Source organism: Manis pentadactyla, chromosome 9, assembly GCF_030020395.1.
Source record: "Manis pentadactyla isolate mManPen7 chromosome 9, mManPen7.hap1, whole genome shotgun sequence".
Taxonomy (NCBI): Eukaryota; Metazoa; Chordata; class Mammalia; order Pholidota; family Manidae; genus Manis; species Manis pentadactyla.
In genome coordinates, this window is record NC_080027.1 from 37967706 (window position 1) to 37984200 (window position 16495).

The window sequence follows — 16495 nt, forward strand, 5'->3', positions numbered from 1 at the left end:
GTTTTTGAGTTCTTAATCCCCAGCACTGTTGAGAATTACTGAATGGTATGTTGAACCCGACAAGACAGTGGTGTGGGCATGTGGCCTTGTTTTCCCAGGGTCACCCCAGACTGCCTAAAGTTCCCTAGACAGGCCTTGCACCTTTACATCCTGCCCTAGCATTCTGCCATTCTTCTGTCTGGAATGCTTTCACCCCATTCCTTCTTCCACCCCTTGCCTTTTGAAGCCTGTCCAAATCCTCATTGTTTATAATCGATCTCAAATGTCTTTTGAAAGTAATTCTCCAAGCACAGATGTAAGCAAGGAGGGCATGTCCTTGAAAGTCAAACAGATGTGGGTTTGAATTCCAGTTCTACCTCTTTCAAGTTCTTGAAAAAGTACTTCACTTCTTTGTACCTCAGTTTCCTCAAGATGAGTTTTGAGGGAGATTTAATGTGATAATGAATGCACAGCACCTAGCTCAGTGACCAGTGAGTAACTGTTAGCTCTCTCCTCTGGGTCACCTTCCTCCATGAAACCTAGCTAGGGCTTAAAACCATCAGCTCCCTCTACCTAGACATTCCTTAACACCTCCCACCCCACTACTCCCTTATCAGGAATAATTGCTCCCTCTCTGTTCCATAGTGCTTTGTTTACACCTCTCTTCTGATACTTACTATAGTCCGACTGTGCTACAACTCATTGTGTTTCCCTCCCTCTTTGGTGGCAAATGCCTCAAGGGCCGCATCTCCAGCACCTAGCGTAGGGACTGACTTAGGACATTCCATAAATGATTGTCTAATTGAAACAAGATTTAGCCCAACTTTCCAGGAGGCAAAGTGAGCATGTAACATGTCTTCTCCCAACAACTGCTGAATGGTCTAAGTAACAAGGAGGAAATTCCCCTGCCATTAAGTGGTTCAGAGTTGATTGCTGTCCATCCAACCCAAGTGAGCAGAGCCTCCAATTCCAGATGTCTTTGTTTCGCTCACTTCCAACTCAGCCTGTCCAGAGGAGCATTCCCTTAAGGGTAACCTAATATATCTTTTTTTGCAATCTGATTAGAGTGTGAAATACTTTCTTTGGAGAAAATGCACAAGAGTGAGGTTTTCTGTTTTTGTAAGGGACAGAAGGTGAGAGAGAGGGGGGAAAATTGAAGCCAGAGGAAAATCTGTTCTATCCCAGGAGGTGAAGAACACATGTTGCCAGCACAACAGACACTGTCCTGGGTCAAAACCTCAGAGCCTGAGCCGTAAAGGACTCCATACTCTTGTACTCTTGTATTGATCCTAAGAAAAGAAACAAAAGCAAAAACAAGACCAAAAAAATCTCTTTCCCAGAAGCTGATTTTTGCAGTGGTAGCTGTACCAATGAAGAAGTAAAAGCAACCTAAAAATTCAACGCAACAAATATTTACTGAAGTAGTGAATGCAGGGGCACTAGAGTTATGGAAATATTGGTGAAGCTAGACTTCTAACCTTAGTCTGTTTTCCTTTTCCTATCCACTCAATTATCTTCATCCTTGGGAAAAGCACACTATTTCAGTCAGCATTCAACTAAGGAAGCAGAACTACTGAGTTATGGGATCAGGGATTTATTATAGGAATTAGAATTTATACACTTATGGGAGGAACTGGGCAGTGCAGCTCTGAAAGTGGAAGTTGGCAGAGATCAGTGGAGTCACCAACCAGTCAATGCCATAGGGGCTATGAAGAGGGAGCTATTGGAGAAGGCTGTGGGTCCACAGCCAAATGTCTGGTGGTAGGCTTGGAGCTACTACTGGCCAACAGAGTCAGCAGTTGGGAAGAACTGGATGTGGAGAGGAGGAAAATGAAGACAAGCTGGAACCTGCTGGCACTTCCATGTCTGTGGTTACTATAACTAACCCCCTACAACTTCAGAGAGCAATGGCTGCTGATTTACTTCTGCTTCCCAAGTCCCAAGCAACTGTCTTTTTTAACCAACTTTAACCTAGAACCGTATAGTTGTAGCTTAACCACTCTGATACACATAAATTCCTCCATCACCATAAGGTCATTGCTGTCTTCTCCCAATTTCCTACAATGGAAAATGAGTGGGCTATTAAGAGACCTGGTTCTGCTGCTCCCTAGCTGTCTGTGGATACTCAATAAGAGGTTTACTGAGAATGAATCCTTGAAATGGACAAGGAAAACTCATCAAACTGTCCAGCTAATAGTGGAGCCCAGTACTAAGATATTAAGGCAGTGAGATACGTCTCTGTCTCTATCATACACTCAGCACCCTATAAAAACAGGCTCCAAATACCCTTACCTTATCATAGCTTCTATATTAAACCGTTCCACTTCCCAACCAGGGAATATTTTAGTCATCTTGATTCCAAACCCTGACTCTTGGGTTCATCTTCTCTTTATCACCTTTTGTCACCACTGGCTCTCTAGCTTGTTTGAATTTTATTTTCCCCTTTGATTAAACTATTTTTATTTTCTTGGCATATATCTTACCCTCCTACCCTAGGTTCTCAGGTGGCAACTAGAAAGTCCCTACCCTGAGGGAGTTCTCAGGCTGGTGAACAAAAGCCACGAAAAGCAGCAGTTCCAGGACGGTGTGGTAAAAGGGCTGGTTGAAGTATGTCCAGGGCACTGTAGGAGCGTAGAAAGAATGAAGAGCACCTCATCTTGCAGAGAGAAGGGTAGCCATCAGATGGGAGTATAGTTTATCTAAGTCTTGAGAAATTGCTTAAGAGATTACCAGAGAAAGAGAGGACATGCATCACACACACAAAGACGGGAGAACGGGGTCTCGGGAGACGGGCCGTGGGAAGAGCGTGGAAGCACAGTTGGGAAATGGAGGGAAATGAGCCAACATTTTAATACTGGAAGATTTCACATAAGATCCTGGGCTCCAGTTTCAACCGCAAAATTAGAAGATCTGGCCACACTAGGTCTTACTCTCAAATGAGCTAAATGTTGTTTGTCCTTGTTATATGTCAAACATGTTTGGAAACTTGCTAGTCTCCACTACATCCTTTGTCATCATATTTGCACTCTTGTTTTTCTTTAAAGAGAAATGTTTCTTAGTACCTGTATCTCTTTAAAAAGTGGGGAAATGGAGGCTAGACCACAAGAGTCAGATATTCCCCCCAAATTGGGAATATCGTATTTGTGGACATGAAGAAACAAGTACATCTGTTGGAGGACTGCAACTTTCCCTCAAACCCAGTCCCCATCACTCATTTATTTTACCTGCTGGGTTTGTTACATAAAGAGTGATAACTTCATGAGGCCGCCTTACTCTTCATAAAACCTTGCAATGTTCACAGACCATCAAGAAGGAATGTGCCAGGAATGCTGGTCTCAAAGTGTAGGAGACATGTATAGGTCTGGCCGCAGCTTGCTGAAGAGAAGCCAACACTGACTCTGAGAACCTCAAACGGGTGATGAATCAAGTAGAAAGAAATTGAGAGGACTTAGAAAAGGGCTTATCCATGGCCCAAAGGCAGCTGGGGGCAGGAGTTCTGTGTGTCCAGCGACAGCATGGAGGAAATGCAGTGCAACCCCCATTTCCAAATCCAGAGCCAGAAGACCAACATGTTCCCACTAATACAGAATTGGCCCAGCTTCTCACTAAGGGGGTTACTGGATTCTTCAGAAACTGCCTTGGTTCTCGCATCCTGGGACTGCACTGCACCTCCAAGAATCTAAGGCCTTCAAGCTTCCCACAGCCTGGAATTCCTGATGTGAGCTCCTCACAACTGACTGAGAAGAGACTTCCTTTGGCTCCTTTGGGGCCTCCTGTCTTCAGTGGTGATTCTCTGCAGCCCAGTTCTGGCTGTCTTAACTCCTCTCCTGTGTTGCTGATCCTGGTCCTCTGGCTCTGTCAGCACGTCTGCTGTGTGCACCATGACATGTGTGAGCCTCATGCCAGGAGGGAACCCTCAGAATAAGGTGTGTTTCTTTCCAGGCTATTGAAGCAGCCTTTCCATAGTATGCCAGACACAGGCTCTGCTTCAGAAAGCAGTGCTTTCACTAGGTGATCAAGAAGGGCTCCCCTAAGTCTTCAAACTGATCTACCCACTCCCCATCTTTTCCCACATCAACTCTGCTTCTACCATACAAATAGTGCTAAGTCTGTTATGTTTCTGAACAAAAGCCTTCATTGGCTTCTCATTTCCTACCAACTCATCTGCCCTGGCATGTTGGACCTTTCCCAGGATGACCCCAAATGTTTTTTAAGCTTATTTCTCACTATAAACACCACACACTCCAGCCAGAATGACACTTGTTTTTCTCAGCAGACATGGAGTTTTCTTGCTTCACCATGTCTTCCTCCCTATCCATTTCCATCTGTCCAAAGCTGAGCCATTCTACAAATCTCATCTCAAGGCCACATTCAATGTCCTTAATGGCTCCAGTCACATGTCATCTTTTCTTACTTGAGGTTCCTTGTTAAACCCTGGTCATAGTTACCTTCTTTTAATTACATGGTCTCACATAGAGCCTTCTTGGTAGACTGAGCTTAGATGACAGGGACCATGTATGTTCTTCTGTATAACCTGGACAGGGCTTGGTGAATGCAAAATGCTCAGAAATATGTATCTGAATTGATTGTGTTCCTTCCCACCATATTTTTTGTAGATTTGAAAAAGAGCCTTCCTGGTACCTCTCAGGTAATTGTAGACACTTCAGTAAAGGAATGGATCTTGGCTGTCATTTTGTCCATCCCTGCATTTGATGATAGGAGTCTCTCCCTAACAACCCTACCAGGGGAGGATGCAGGTCATACTTAATGTTCTAAAGCTGTGAAGGCATGTATTAATTTGCCAGATCCTAATCCTTCAGGACAGTTGCCCGTACCCAGTAGTTCTCCCCTGGTGTCCGGAGACCCGGCAAGAATAATGCTTGCTAGGTGGCCCACTGCCCAGGTGCTCTTGCCCCTAGAGGGCACTAAAGGTAATCCCACCTTCCCAACCGAGGGGTTTGGTGGGCTAAGACGAGCAACCCATCCACACCAAGAGTAGATTTCACGTTTTGGCCTTTGAGTGCTAAACATAGGATGGGAGCTTGATAGGTAGGAATCATCTACTTCCCTTACATTTCCACAGCACACGGGACTATAGCTTTGTCAGAAACAGGTCCCACCCCAGCTCTACCACTTACTTGCAGAGTGATATTAGGCAGAGCTCCTTACCTCTCTGAATGTCATTTTCCTCACCTGTACAATGGGGATGGTAATATAATACCCATTTTATAGAGGTAAAGATTAATTAGATGACTGTACAAAATGCTTGTCAAATTGAGTGAAGTTGGATAAACTCAGATGGTGGCTGTATTCTTAAGTACTCAATAATAGTTTGCTGATTGATGATAGAGGGTGAGTCCATATGCACTGGAGGCAGTAATAGGTCCAATGCTCACACTTTTACAAATTAAGTGTTCCCAGTACAGGTAGAAATTAGCCTTATCCTCATTTTTATGGATGATGATACTGAGGCTCAGAGGATAAGAACTTGGTTAGAATCACACAGCAAGTTAGTGATAAAGCAGGGACTTGAACCCAGATATCTGATCCCAAATCCTTCCACTGACCCTTCTTTCTCTCTTAATCTGCTCATTTTACCTCCTCTCTGAAGGCAGAGACCCTCTCCCTGGCCACACTCCCACATCCCTCCCCACAGCAGTCTCTCTAAGCTCAGTTCCTAGAGCACTTGCTTGAACCTCTCATTAGTTCACACTTATGAGTACATCCAATTAGCCAGGCCAAAAACCTGAGCTCAGCCTCACCTTTCCCTCCCCCTTACTCCTCATGTCTAATGGTTAATAAAGTGTGCCAATTCTACCTTTTATTAACCCTGAAATTGTTACATGCTTCCCTCTTCCCACTACCACCACTCTATTTCAGGTCTCCAACATCTCTTGGAGTAATACAGTGGCCTCTTAACTGGTCTCTTTGCCCATGTCATCCTCCAGAATGACATTTCTGACAGAGAAAGCTGACCATGTCATTCACACACTTTAAACTATTTAGAACAGGTGGCCCCGCTTACCTCTGCAGCCTCACCTTTCATGACTTCCCCTCCAAATTCATGTCTCTGGTCACTTGGAATGACCTGCCGCTCCTCAACAGACCACACTCTCTCTCCCTTCCAAGCCTTTGCACATGCTACGTCCTCTGCCAGGGTCAATGCCAACCCCACTGCTTTCTGGGGTTGGGAAACCCCTCCCCATCCTTCAGGATGGAGTTCAGGAAAGCATCTCTTCTTTCTCCACTTCCTACCCATAGCTCAAGTGATCCTGAAGCACCTTGCACTTATTTTATCATTGCATTGATCTCCCTGGATTGTAACTGTCATTTACTTCTTTGTCTTTATCTCTAGATTATAAGACCATGAGTTGTGAGCAAGGCTCTCTTTATTCATTGCTCTACTCTCAGATGAGTGGAGTGTTGAATGATTATCACTGTACTGAAGTCTTATGAATGAAGGGGAGCTCTGCAGTTTGTAAGGAAGTTGTCCTGGGTGTTGTGTGGATCTCCAAATAGCACCACAGAATCACTCACCCTCCCTCCCTCTTCATCCCCAGAATTCCAACCACAGCAAGATAGCATGATGACTGACTTCCTTGGTAAACTTCCAGCAAGTGGAGCATTTCAATAAACAAACAATAAACGTGCAGAACAAATGGGGAGAGGGAAATGTAGACCCCCAAGAGGAGGACTGGAATTGGACTTGGCAAAACGCTGTGAATGATTCTAAGGCTGACAGATTTACGATTGGGAATTTTGTGTTTCCAAAGAGACCCTGCCTGACTAGTATACTAATGGACAGGGCTGTACATAAAGTCAGAGTGATTTGGAGGAGATAGGCGACTTAGATTCATTGGACTTGGAAAGAGCTCTGAATTTTTACATTCTGAATTCCAATACAGGGGTCCTGAATGGTCTTAGTATGGGTGCCTTTATGAACATGTGTGCTCTCCCTTTCTGTTCCTCTTTACACACATCTGATTCAAGAATTGAGTTTATAAATAAACTTGATCATATTCTCATGCTTCCTCAAGAAATAAGATAAATGGAAAAGAGACCCATAAGCTTCTTTTCTAATTTTTCTGGATCTCAAGGATTTAGGCATTCCAGATTCTTCTATTTGAGTCAAACTAGATGTCTCCATTCCAAGTTTCAGCGTCCCATTCCTTGCTATTCATGCCTTAGCTTTCATCTAAGAAATCTAGGTAACCTGTGAGTTCTACTAACATTATAATTCTGATTTTCAATATATTAGTCCTGAATATATATGCCAACCCCACTGCCATCCATGTTAGGGAAACCCTCCTCATCCTTCAGGATGGGGTTCAGAAATGCATCTTCTCTTTCTCCACCCACAACTCAAGTGAAGCTATAATAGGTTTAAAAAAATTATTTTAGAGCTCTCAAGTTCTCTGAATGTGCCTAGAACTGAAAGTTTAGAACTCTGAGCTTGTAATTTTCTTTCCATAAGTCCTCCAGTGCAGTCAGCAGAAGCCAGTGTATCTCAAAACTCTTGTAGTCACATAATTCCCACCATAACAGTCCATTTCAGCAGTAATTTGGTCTACCAAAGACTCGCTTTCAATAAGCATATCATCCCAGGTATTCACAGGTGATAGCTTAAGTAATTCTTTTGCTATTACATGCCATGGATCACTTGTTACTGGGAAAGAGTTCCACCAGGGGCCCAAGTGTCCAAGCAGGTCATAAAGTGATCCCAGAGTCTCATCTCTGTGGGTCAGTTACCCAGAACCACTTTCTGTATCAGTTACTGTATCAGCCAATGTCCCATCAGAAAAACATGCCATTCTAGCTCTGTGCTGTCTAATAGAGTAACCATTAACCATATGTGGCTATTTACATTTAAATTATTAAAATTAAACATAAAAATCAGTTCCTCAGTCACACTAGCCACATTTCAGGAGCTCAACAACCATATATGGCTAGAGACTGTATTGGTCAGCAGAGTTGGACATTTCTATTATCAGAACATTCTATGGGACCACACTATAGATCATTTCAAGCAGGAAGGGATTTAAAGCAAGCAATTGTTGACGGAGATGTTGGGCACATGGGAGTAGCCCAAGGAAGAAAGGACTTAGAAGGGTTAAAAGAGAAAAAGGGAGATTGGGAAGGTTCTGCCACTGTGAGTGGAGCCAGCCCACAGTAGGTACTGATCTATTAAGGGTGCTGCTGCTGAGGAGGACCCTAAGAGCCTGTGCTTGATGCTGCCACTGCAGGGGGTGCCACCAAGAAGTGGGACGGAACAAATAGCTTCTTCACTCCACACACCTTTCAGGCCCCTGCCTACCCCCTAGCTGGCAAGGGAGTCTATAGAAATGTAATTTGCAAGTCTCCACACTTCCTGTAATACTACCAAGACTGAAGAGAGTGGGAATGTATCTTACATCAGAGATAACTGCAGCACCCTGTAGCTTACATCCATTGCTTTGACTCTAGCAACTGCCCCCTGCCCTTTATGTTCCAGCCATATGCAATTGCTTTCAATCCTGCTATGAAAACATGACTGCTCCTCTTCAGATCTTGCATATACCATTCCCTCTGCCTGAAACATACTTTCCTTTACTCTTCACACAGCTAGCTTTTCTCATCCCTCAGATAGCAAGTCAGATGTTACCTTCTCAGAGACCTCTAATGACCTTGCCAATCTGCCTAAAATAGCAACATCCCTCACATCTCCAGCCCTAGCTATTTTCCATTAAGCCACGTATTTATCTTATAGTCCTTGTTTCAACTGAAAATTATCTTTTGTGTTTATTATCTGTCTCCCCTCACTAGTATATAAGCTCTAGGAATGCAGGGGCTTGTCTGTTTATTTCAGTGCTGTATTCTCAACATTTAGAGCAGTGCCTGGCATGTAAGAAGCACTCTGTAAATGTAGGTTGTCTGAATGAATAATTTCCATCCATCCTTCAGGTCTGAAATCTTTCGTGTCACTCTAGCTGGGTGAGGTGTTTCCATAGAACCCATACTTCTCCTGTTGTGACACTTAAAACAGTTGTAATTACTTATATCTGGTCCCTGGCTAGACTGTAAACTTCGTGAAAGCAGGTACCATGTCTGTCTGGTTCACAGTTGAGTCCCCAGTACCTAGCACAGTGCCTGGGATATAGCTGGAAGGGAGAAATTACTTCATGGATTTAGTCATCATACTGTTCTGTCAAAGAGTCTGGGAGTGGTGGGTATATTGAAACTAAGCAAAGGAAAACAACAAGGCAATTATTAATTCTAGGAAAAAACTAAAATCTTAGCAAAAATGGAAATGTAATCACAAAGCCCTACATGGCCTGGCTATGAATAAAATTTACATGTTCATAATCAGGGCCAACAGGACTGTATTGGTTATACTAGACTTTATAAGTTGTTGAAGTGTTGGCATTTTTCTATACTGGTTAGTAAATAGTAGCTACTCCAAGCTCCCTGAGTACTGCAAGGCCACTGTTCCAGTTACCCTTGCCCCCCATCTTAGAACTCCTTGAACCTTCCCAGGATGCAGCAACTAAAGAGACAATGCCTGGCAGAGCCAGGGGCTCCAGAACGCTACTGGAAAAGCCAGCATCTCTTTGGATCCTTTAGTGCCTGTGCCAATCAGCCACCTTCAGGCCCTCCTGGGCACTGCTTTGGCTCCCCTACAAAGCTCACCTCAGCCTGCTTGCTACACCTACCTGGACTCAGGGAGCCCTACATGAGAACCATCTTGAGATACCGGGCCACCAACCAATGGCAGCCTGCCCCATCTCCCACACATCAGCCTCTGTCCCTAAGTGTTCCACCTTCTGCCAGCAGCCTCAGACCTCACCAGGTGACACAGCAGTCCTAGAGGGGAAGCTGGCAATCCAGAGGGCAGTATTTTTACTGGTACTCCTGGTCATAATATGTAAATACAACATAAATTATTTAACCAAAAATCCTGAAATAATTATATTGAAGGATGGGACTGGGAAGTGGTGTTAGTGAAATCTTCCATTGTTCAAAGTCAGTAGGTAAAGTCTGAGCTTAAAAATCAACAAAGAAAGGTATAAGTATATTATTTGGAATAGAGAAGTAAATACCAAAAGAAACAGCTGAGAGAGTGAAAGTGGCTTGTTGTTTCTGAAAAGCAGGGCTTGGCATGGGGAGAGATAGAGAGGAATCTACAGTGTTTTCTTATAAGCCTTACAGAACATTTGCCTTTTGGACCATGTACATATTACTCTTTTTTTTTTCTCAGCAGACTGTTACAGGAATCCTGGCCAATGGTGATGGCAATGAGAGAGAGATAGGTGGATGCAAAATTATGATTTGGATATGAATTGGCCTAACTTGGTAATTGCCTGATGATAGAGGGCGGGAGGGGGACAGGGACAAGAATCACACAGATTTGTGTGTATAACGGGTTAGAGAATGACTGTTTCTTGGTAAGCACTTGGATGCCAAGGGCCCCTCCAGACACCACATACAGCAAGAATGACTACCTCTGCTTAGGACAACTGGAACGAGTTCACAGAGAAAGCTGGTCTTGAAGGTAGTATAGAACTTCTCAGTTCTATGAAACAGGAGCTCTGTTGTGAGAGAGTACTTAAGGAATGATATTCTCAGGGAGGGGTGATAGAGAATAAGAGGAAATATGAAGGCACAAAAGCATGGGAGCATCATTTTGTGGGGGAAGTAGTGAGTTGTTCCATGTGGCTGCAATATGGGAGACATACTGAGGAAGAAAGTGGTGGAAATAGAGCAGGAACAAGAGTTCATGGCCAGATCCCAAGAGCCTATAATGTAGTCCAAGTGGTCCTTTCCTTTGACTTGGTGGCAGGATAACAGCTACAAACCTGAAAAACAATTGGAAATACACATCAGAAGCCACTGAAATGTTTCTGACCTGTGTCCCAGTGATCCCCTATTCCTGGGGATTGTTCCTAAAGAAATACTTTTTTTAAAGGATGCAGAGAGCAATATCCATTAAGATATTTATTGCACCATTATTAGAAATAGTGAAAAATAGGAAAACACCCAACATTTATGTCAGAGAATACTTAAGGAAAAGATGGTGCATTCATCCACTTGATAACACATATGCAGACTGGTATGCCTGTCAGAATTTAAGTGGGCTCACCCAGGAGGCCTGCTGGGCCCAGGGGAGTGGAGAAGGCCCAATGTGGACAACACAGAGCTGAAGCAGAGGACCCTAGGTCAGCCCCAACAGGGGCACAGGAAGGGGAGCTTCCATTTATTAGGCATTTAGTATCTTATTTAATCCTCATAGCAATCCTATGAGGGTGGTCCTAATACCATCTCTATTTGATGGACAAGGACATGAAGGTCAAAGGGGTGAAGTGATTTGCCCAGAACCATCTTGCTGTAAAGTAGAGGAGCTGAGATTCCACCCGACATCTATGTGATAGCAGAGCAGTCAGTGCTTTTCTGTGCGCTATGATGCCAATTGTCAATGAGAACCATCTTATTTATGGAGCATCCCTTTTACATGGCCCTGGCGTCCTTCAGTCTTAGAGGAACAGGGCCAAACCTGTATGAACATCAGGAGTTGGCAGTAACTAGCAAGTTGGAAAAAACAGTATGCTACAATGATGAGCAATAAAAATAGAATATGTAACTGTGTCAGTGATGAAAGCAGCCAAAAAAATTATGCTCGTGGATAGCAGGAAGAGTCAAGGAGAAATGGAAACAGATAACATGTGAATGGGGGCTCTCTTTCCTCTTTCTCTTATTTTTGGAGTTTCCATTCTTTTTTTTTTTTTTTTTTTTTTTTCAAGAACCATTGTGTAGTCCTGGAGTTTATTGAGGCAGAAAGTAATAGAATAGAAACCCATGACCAAAGCTTCTTGCATTATACCATACCACAGGGCATGGGGACCGGGATATCACTGGAGGAGAGGGAAAAACAAACCTAGACAGGTTTTTAGATTACTCAATGAAGGTGATTGATCTGTGTTTCTTATAATTACATCCCTGCTGTTACAGGTAGCATTTTGCCTACCTCTACTGCTCATTTCCTGGGTTTCTGGGTAGGCTCAATTTAGTTGGCTCAGCTCTGCCCGGAAGTTGTATATTTTTAACCATTATGGATTAGAACCTTCCAGAAACTGTGGAGTGGCTTTTACAGAAAGCAACTCTGTAGAATCTCAGGGCAGGTGTTGGGGGTAGGGGGACTAGGGATGGTATCTGAGCCTAAACAGACTTGCATCCCCTTTGTATTCTTTTTTTTTTTTTTTTTTTTTTTTGTGAGGGCATCTCTCATATTTATTGATCAAATGGTTGTTAATGACAATAAAATTCTGTATAGGGGAGTCAATGCTCAATGCACAATCATTAATCCACCCCAAGCCTAATTTTCGTCAGTCTCCAATCTTCAGAGGCATAACAAACAAGTTCTTACATGTAGGACAAATTCTTACATAATGAATAAGTTACATAGTGAACAGTACAAGGGCAGTCATCACAGAAACTTTCGGTTTTGCTCATGCATTATGAACTCTAAACAGTCAGTTCAAATATGTATACTCATTTGGTTTTTATACTTGATTTATATGTGGATACCACATTTCTCTCTTTATTATTATTATTTTTAATAAAATGCTGAAGTGGTAGGTAGATACAAGATAAAGGTAGAAAACATAGTTTAGTGTTGTAAGAGAGCAAATGTAGATGATCAGGTGTGTGCCTGTAGACTATGTGTTAATCCAAGCTAGACAAGGGCAATAAAACATCCACGTATGCACAAGATTTCTCTCAGAACAGGGGGGGTGAGGTTCTAAGCCTCACCTCTGTTGATCCCCAATTTCTCACCTGATGGCCCCCCTGTGACTGTGCCTGTCTTAGGTTGTTCCTCCCTTGAGGAATCTTACCCGTCTCTGGCTAACCAGTCATCTTCCGGGGCCATACAGGGAAATGTGAAGTTGGTAAGTGAGAGAGAAGCCTTATTGTTTGAAAAGGTTAGCTTTTTACTTCTTTGCATATTTATGCCCTGTGGCTTCTATGCCCAGCATTTGTCTTGAGGTATCTTTACCACTTGGAAGAATTATGATACTCGGTAAATTTGATATGAGGCACGAATTCTATTTAAGGGTTGTAATTAGGAAGGAAGAAGAAAAGCTATAGAAGTAGCAGGCGGAAGAAAACATGGGAAGATTGATTATTTCTTTGACATATCTTCTTGTAGAGTACTTCAGCATATATAGGTTTTAAGCTACTACTTAAATTGCGCACATACATTAACATAATAGGAGTATAGTTACATAACCAAAGCATATCTGTAATTACCAGCCATCTCCAGTGAAACCAAGAAAACCAGTTAGGCACCTTAGGCATTTGTGAAAACTTATCTATGATATGGTGGATATTGTCCAACTGAACTTGAACAGTCTGAGAGAAATCAGACAAATTAAAACAAGATGACCCACGCCAGCAAAGGGAATAATCAAATAGGAACATCCATGACTGAGGTTCAGAGCTGGGGCCCAGCAATGTTTCTTTTGTTCATGCTCACTCCCCATAATCTCACTCGATTTTATTTTGACCTGCAGATGACCATTCCTTTCAGGATTCCATGCATTTACTTGCCCATGCTGTTCCCTCAGTCTGGAGTGCCCCTTCTTATGCTTCCTAAACTGTAGCACTAAACCCTGCCCATCCATTAATACCATTTCCTTGATGAAACTTCCCAGTCTCCTTTTAGAGAATTAATCATTCCTTTCTCTGGGTCCCACAGCACTTGATTTGTATCTTCCTTATGGCAATTGTATTTTTCTGTAGCATGTAATGGTTATTTATGTTCATGTCTGTTTATACCACTAAATGGTGAGCTTCTTAAGGTGGCCCAGGAACACGTTACCGACCTCTGATTCCCTACATAGCATGGCCAACATCTGGCATATGATAGGTGCTCAATCAGTGTGTTGAATGACATTCACCTGTAATGGCTGAGTTCTTCCTCTTTCTATGTAATGGACACTCTGGGAAAGCTGTTGAGATTATAGACAGAAGACCAATCCATTTCCTTTCTATGCATTTTTAAAGGGGCAGGAAGAGGAAAGGAGTTTAAGCTATCTATGGATTCACATTCCAGAGATTTCAGCCAAGGGTCCTTAGAGAGGGTAATAATATGAATAATAACTAACATGTGCAGAGACTTTTAGTTACACTTTCACACCCATTAACTCTGCTGGATCTCACAAGGACTCTAGAAGTAGACTGGGTGGGCAGCATTTGGCTTGTCCTGATGTTATAGCTGAAAAAAACCAAAACTCAGAAAAATGAAGTGCTTTGCTCAAGATTACATCAACTCAATGTAGAGTTGGGACTCAAATCCAGATCTGTTCACTACAAATCCCATGCTCTTGGAATTGCAGAGATGACTCGGGCACAGGGTGTCTTCCTCCTTGACAAACATTTGCAGAATGACGAAAGGAAACTCATGGTTTTACCCTCAATAAGAGGACCTGCTTCAGGCCCCAGTTGTTACCCTCATGCACGTTTATCTGCTCATCTAAGGTTTAGCTCCTCAAGGATAAGGACCATGCCATTTCCTTTATTTCTTCCCCCAAAGCTTAGGCTGTGGCAAGCCCCACACTTCTAATGGGTGTTGATATCCATGTCCGTAAAATAAGGAGGCTGAGCCAGAAGTTTAAATTGAATCACATTCCCACCAGTGCCCAGCACAGAACCTGGCTCACAGTTTCCATCACTGTCCACATGGAGAACACCCAGCTTCAACACTAGAGGCCTCCCGGATTCCAGCTGACACAATGGAGTGTGGACCCTGCACGTTGCAGCCTCTGCCTGGGCTGGCTGCGGAAACCAAGCCTCCTCCAGACAGCAGCGCTGCTGCGCTCCCACGGATCAAGTTGGGAGCCTCATTAGTCATGTCAGATGATATAGTTAACACTTGGGGCCAGCGCAGCCAGTTCATCAAGAGCTCCTATGTGCCTGGCTGCATTACTGCAGCTAAGGAACTACTGTGTGTAGAGCAGGCAACACATCAGAGGAGCAGCGCTAGAGTTCTTCCAAATTGGTTTTGATTAATTATACAGACACGTCTTTAATTGGTGCCAGGGTATCAGCCAGGGAATTCATGGGAAAGCAGGATATTATGCTTTCATTCCCTGAAGTCCCATAAAGCAATGAAAGATGAGGAACAGAATCACTGCTCGTTGAAAATTTATTGACCGCGCAGACCCAGAAAACACAAATAACTATCTGAATCGAAATCTAACCTCATTTTCCCAACTCACTGGAAGCCATACATGTTCCCCTCTGTCCCTGCCTGCCTGCTGAGATGTACAACTGAGCAAAAGGTGTGATTTCTAAGAAATGAATGCTTTAGCATGGAGACGGCACACACAGCTTTCCCAGATGGGCGCAGAGGTATCTGGGAAGGCCCCTCCCTCAGAAATATCTCTCTCTCCAGCCCATCACCATCCTATGAACTGGTATCAGAGGCTGATTCACTTTGGATGAAGTATTTTCATTCATTCATTCTTTCTTTTCCATCTCCTGGAGATTTAAGGCACAATTCCTGAGTGTGCACTAAATACAAAACACTGTACTGGTGTCATAGGGAATGCAAAATGGAGTCAAGTACAGACCCTTGCTTCAGGGAAATGGTTATCTAGAAGAAAAGACAGGATAGATCCACAGATGAACTAATGTGTAACAGGTGCATCACATAGAGGATGAAGCACTGGGATTGGGCATTAGGAGGACATGGGTTCAGATCTCAGCTCTGATTCTTAGTACTGAGCCACATCAGAAATCACTTTGATTCTCTGAGTTTTAACTACAGATTAGGATGATAATATGCACATGGTGGTTGTGAGTCTTATAGGAGTTAGTGGAGTTGGAAGTACCCAGCATTGGGCCTGGCACTGATCAATAAATGGTTGCTAATTTTGAATGAGCGTCACCAGGAGGTTATGATAGAATGCTATGTGAGAGTCTATATTTTCAAGGCACAACTGTTTGCCAATAGCAGACCCTAGAGCCAGGCTCCATGCTGGACACTAGGGATTTAGATAGGAAGCTCTGTTCTTGATGAAACTGAGGTCCACTAAGGAGTAGCAAAACTGTAGTGTGGTAAGGGTGGTATTTGTTGCTGACAGAAGTCTATTCTGAGACAATGGGGAAGAAAGGGACAGTGGTCACTTCTACCTAGGGAAATTAGATTAGATTTGCCTGAAGAGGCAATGCTTAGGCCAAATCCTAAAAGATGAGATTTTCATTTGCAAATAAAGCAAGAAAGTGTTTTCCATGCACAATGCCAGTCTCCTTCTTTTTGTTCCTAATGCAGGCAAAGGTTACCCCTTGGGATCTTGGAATCAGCTGCTCTCTTTGTATGGGAAGTTCTCCCCTAGACTGTCCCAAAGCTGACTCCTTTTTGACACTTCTAATGCAATGTTTTCTTATTTGTTCCTTTGTTTATTATATGTCTCTCCTACTAGAATGACAGGCCCATAAGAACATGATATCTTGGCTGTCCTTTTCTCCACTCTTATTACAA

The 16495-nt window shown here is 43.2% G+C and overlaps 1 protein-coding gene across 1 annotated transcript in view; it reads right to left on the reverse strand.

Annotated features, from left to right (window-relative positions):
• Window positions 1-16495, reverse strand: part of GVQW3 (GVQW motif containing 3) — a 49516-nt gene that overhangs the window by 1312 nt on the left and 31709 nt on the right. The window contains 1 exon segment of the mRNA XM_057507204.1: window positions 10692-10811. The gene's annotated coding sequence lies outside the window, so the exon portion shown is untranslated.